Source organism: Miniopterus natalensis, chromosome 2 (genome assembly GCF_054644295.1).
Source record: "Miniopterus natalensis isolate mMinNat1 chromosome 2, mMinNat1.hap1, whole genome shotgun sequence".
NCBI classification, from domain to species: domain Eukaryota; kingdom Metazoa; phylum Chordata; class Mammalia; order Chiroptera; family Miniopteridae; genus Miniopterus; species Miniopterus natalensis.
Window position 1 is genome coordinate 122,638,221 of NC_142082.1, and position 5,259 is coordinate 122,643,479.

Genomic DNA, 5,259 nt, shown 5'->3' on the forward strand with positions numbered 1-5,259 from the left:
GCTATATGGCTGAGGGACAAGTTACTCAATTTCTATGAGTCTCACTTTACTCATCTGTACAATGGGGCGGGGGGGGGGGGGGAAGTAATGACCTTACAAGGCTGTTGTCTGAACCAGAAATAAATATTCCCATACGGTCTGACATGCAAGGAACATTCAATAAATAGTTATTGATGTTAGGCTGCAATATATGCTGTTGGCTTGAAGAATAGCTCTTCTTCACTTACAATTTTATGGCTGACTTTGGACAGGAGAGTAAGATCCCTCCAGGGTAGCCCAATGGCCTTTCACAGAGGACTCAGATGGTTTTGCAAGTCCATGCAAACATATATATTTAAGCTCATACCCAGCCATTAGCAGGTCCGTGGAGTTTGGTTTGGCTGTAGCTCTCCAAGTCTCCTATTGAAGTGAACCTAGGAAAAAATAAATCAAAAGCTTGAGTCTTTTAACACATGACATTATTTAAGAATTAGGGATGGGAATTAGGTATTCCCACAGTCTTTTTGGAACAGTGTTAAGTCAATAACGTTTAAAGTAAAATCTAAGTCAGCTGTCCTTATAAACATATAAATATAGAATTTATAGGAGCTATTATTTTTTCTTAAAGTATTAACCTTTTTTCTATAGCTCAACACTTTTCTTATGAGGTGAAAGCTGCAGAAAATGACAGTTTTTGTTTTCTTTTACAAGAAAAGTTTCATTTTACAAACGAATTTAATTCCATACGTGAGGATTACGCAAAAATCCTGGCAGGCATATGCCATAAATAATTAAGTGTCTATCAATTATAGCATTGTGCATTGTTTCCAAAATCCTGTTAACCTTCCTTACATCACCTCCCAGAGATGCATTATATATATGATGTTTTAAGTGGAAATTTTTATGAGGTTTTTCTCTGGAGCTTTGTTCAACCCAAATGCTAATTTTTAAACCCCCAATTAGTCTAATTTTCTACTTAGTCTTTTTCTAAACATAGGGAAATGATCAAAATTGTTTGATAAGTCCTATTGCAAATTCTAAAATTTTTCTGGGAATTTGGTAAAATATATATATATATTTTGATAATCTGTAGCAAGAAAAATATTCTATGTAAAAGTTAGAATATGTATATTTTATTTTCTTGGAACTGTCTGGTGTTTCTTATTACAAATGAGATAATGAAAAATATGGACAATGTGCCTTTCATATGCTGTTTTTCATATTAGTTTTTAGGGGGAAGAAATAAGTTTTCTAGGGTTGTGGCTTTGAGAACTTATTCCCATTTATCATCAGAACAGTGTTAAGACAGAAATTAACATTTGTGTGAAACTTCAGAAGTGTAACTTTTCTTAGAAAAGTCTATTCAGTTATTTAATGTTGCTCCATAACTGAGAGGTCGAGTAGGGTAAGGACTGAAAAATGGTAATTGGTTTGGTAATTAGGAGCTTTCTGGTGACCACAGTGAGCGGCTCTAAGTGTGAGCCAGAACTGGAGTCATTTCAAGGCTTAACTAGACTGTAGAGTCTCCTTCCAAGCTCTGTCTTGATTTTGTTGGCAGAAGGCTTCAACTCCCCTGGGGCTGGAGACCTGTTTCTCACCATGTGGGCCCTCCACAGGCTACTTGACTGTCCTTCTGACATGGCAGCTGACTTCCCCAGAGCAAGTGATCCAAGAGAAAGAGGGGGAGAGACAGATAGACAGACAGACAGACAGACACACGCACACACACACACACACACACACACACACAGAGGAAGAGAGAAAGAGACAGAGAGAGAGAAGGAGAGAGAGACAGAAACATCAGTGATGAGAGAGTCATTGATCAGCTGCCTCCTGCACACTCCCTGCTGGGAATTGAGCCCAAAACCCAGGTATGTGCCCTGCCCAGGAATCGAACCGTGATCTCCTACATCATAGATCTATGTTCAACTGCTGAGCCACACCAACTGGGCAAAGGGAGAAGAATTAAAGTCCACCTGATGAAGGGAAGAGTATAAAAAACTTGTGGACATAGTTTTAAACAACCACAGTCAGTTGGGAGTCCTACTTGCAAGTAACAGAAAATCCATCTCAAAACTATGGGAATTCACTAACTTCCAAATGAATAGATCCTGCAGGTAGGCAAACTTTGTGAGGAGTTTGTTCAGAGCTCTGGTTCCATTTCTCTGTCCTCTCTGTGTTGAATCATCCTCAGGCTGGCTTCCTATCAGCAAAAATGTCTGTAGCAACCCCAGGCCTCGTATATGCACACAGAACCTTCCAGAACAGGTGAGCATGGCTCCAGCTCTGCACCCAGAAGAGTTCAGAGACTCACACTGATTGAATGGACTTAGATTACATGACACTCCCCAATCTAAACCAGGGGTTGGAGGCCTTGGTTGGTTCCAGTGCCCCCACCCCTAAAACAGGGCTGCGGAGGTACCTCCCTGACCCCATAGGGACCCCAAACAAAAACCTGGGCCTCTGGAAAAAGAGGAATGAATGCTGAAGAGGCAATCATGAATATCTACCACAAAAGTCAGGGAAGTTTTTGTCAGCTTTTTTTTTTTTTAATATAGGGTAGACAGCATTTTTGTAACCTAAAAGGAAGGAAAGAGTGGAAACAGAGAAACTGAAAAGTATGGGAATAAAATCAAGAATGCCAAAGAAATGGATCAAAAGCACAGGCAGAGTGAATATTCTTATATATATATGATTTTATTGATTTCAAAGAGAGGAAGGGAGAGGGAGAGAGAGAGAGAAACATCAATGATGAGAGAGTCATTGGTTGACTGCCTCCTGCACCCTACTGGGGGTGGAGTCCGCAGCCGGGCATGCCTGGCCTGGAATCAAACTGCAGCCTCCTGGATCATAGGCTGATGCTCAACCACTGAGCCACGACGGCTGGGCAGAGTGGATATTCTTGGTAAGGAGTTGGAGATCAGCCACGGCAAGTGTAAACAGGGGAGAGAATGTGAGTGCTTAAAGGCAATATGGGAGGCTGAGGAAATGTTCGCTGGTGGCTGGGGATGCCAATGAAGAAGGAAGAAAAGTGACATAGGTCATTTAAGGGGCTGAGGTAAGGTAGATGGAATAGATTATCTTGGAGGTTAACATATTTTTTCCATACCTGTAAAGCTAGAAAAAGTGTGCTGTAAGAAGGAAGCATAAGCAGAGCTAGAAAAGCTAGAGAGTTAGTTAAAAAGGAAACATAAATAAGGCTGTAGCAGGAGATAGCACTGAAGGGAAATAGTAATCATTGGAGGAAAAAAGGTTATATATAAAGCAATTTATAAGAAAGTGGGAGTTTAAAGCAAGTGTGTTTTGTTTCTTTCTTTTTTTTTTTTTAAAGCAACTATGACAAATATCAAGAATAAAATACTCGAATCTACCTTTCAGATTTTAAGAATATATAACCTGCATTACTCTTTTCTCTGCATATATAACCTGCACATATAACCTGCATTACTCTTTTCTCAGAGTATTAGGGTTGAGTATAAGTAATTTTTAACTCCCACCACTGCTGCTAAGTCTTGGCTAAGAAATGAGGTGGAATAGCTGCTTGTTTTTTTATTATAAACTATGTAGATTAGCAAAGTGAGAATTTATTTTTTCCTTTATTTTACATATACAAAAAAATTCCTCTCCTCCATAGCCTAGCTGGCTTCTAGGAAGGAATCCTTGCCCTAAAATAAAATAAAGAGGCCTTTTGTTTATATTCACACTCATCTGGTTCAGGGTTTTGTTACGAAAAAATAGCATGAAACAAAAATATTAAAAATATTTTAAGAATCTGAACTTGGAGCACAAAGTCATGAAGAAAGGCAACCTTGGTTCACCTTGCCTTAGGTCAGTGGCCTTGACAAAGGACTTTGAAATTAGTTAATGGCTTCCAGAGAATGAAGGAGCTGTTACAAGTACAATGTGTATTTCTTGGGAAAAAGAAACATCCTGCTGGACACATTTAACCTTCAATTTTGCCTTTTATAAGGTTGAGTCAAACAGACTGGGACCACATGGATTTACTAAGGGGATATTCTTGTCCATGGGGGCAAATTTCTCCCACCAGCTCTTTCCCAGGCACACAATTTACTTTCTTCCGGAAGGCTCTTAATTGCTTTTGGAAAGCGCTTAATACCTTAATACCAAGCCTTTAGCGGCAACGTAAGATGAATGCTCAGCGAAACACTCTATTTCTTTCTCAAGGCAGAAAAGGACATCAAGATATCCTTGCTTAACATAACAACATCATCTGTTGAGTATTTACCATGTGCCAGGTAAACGCTTCCCATTTTACAGACATCGTCTGATCTAATCCTCCCAGTGTGTGCCCTTGAACCACTGTACAGATAAGGAAGCATGCGCAAATAAGTCCGGCTCACAGAGCTAGTAGGTGGCAGAGTCGTATGTTGAAACCATGTCTGTTTAATTACAAAGCCCACACTTTTTCTTTTGCACCACTCTGCCTAAACAAACAGAATTTAACACTTATAACAAAGAGAGTCAACAGTTTAAAGAAATGTTTAAAAAAAAGGGAAATAAAATACTTAAAGGATGTTGATACTTAAATACAAATAGTTATTCAAAATCGAATGTACATTATCTCCACACTTCCTGTAAAACATACTAAGACAAATACATATAGGGACAGTTAGCAGAAATACGTTCAGGTTAGAAGCAAGCCCAACTTCAAATGACAGGATATGGCCATGGAATTTAGGGACAAGAAGGCCCTGTCTGAAAGCTATGGGTCAGGTCTTGGAGGCATCAAGAAGAACCCAAGGGTAGAAGAGAAAGGGCAATGGTTTGCTGAAAACCAGCTCAGCCGTGAAGTTCGTGGAAACAGTTTTATTCAGGAGAAATATTACATGAACTTATTCAAGAAAAAATAAGTACTATAAGCAGCAAAGCTAATGTAGATTCTGAAGGACAAACTGTTCATGTCAGTTCCAGAGGCCAGGTCACTTTTACATGAGCTGATATCATGAAAATACAGATTGCCCATATTTAGAAAAGCTCACAGCAGGCAGGAACACTTCCATACTCCTGCCACAATATCAGGAGATGTCAATCACCACGATGTTTTTGCACCGTGCTTGGTAGACAGAGAGTAAGGCTGCTATTATAATGAATTTATCCTGGATTGGCCCCAGCATATGAAATAAAACAATATTATTCTAAGTCTGCTCTGCATTTTGTCATGCAGATGTACCAGGGCAGTGGTTCCCAACCAACGCCTTCCGCCCCCTCCCCAGGAGGGCATTGGCACTTCTCAGATGTGCTACAATGGGAAGGGAGGGC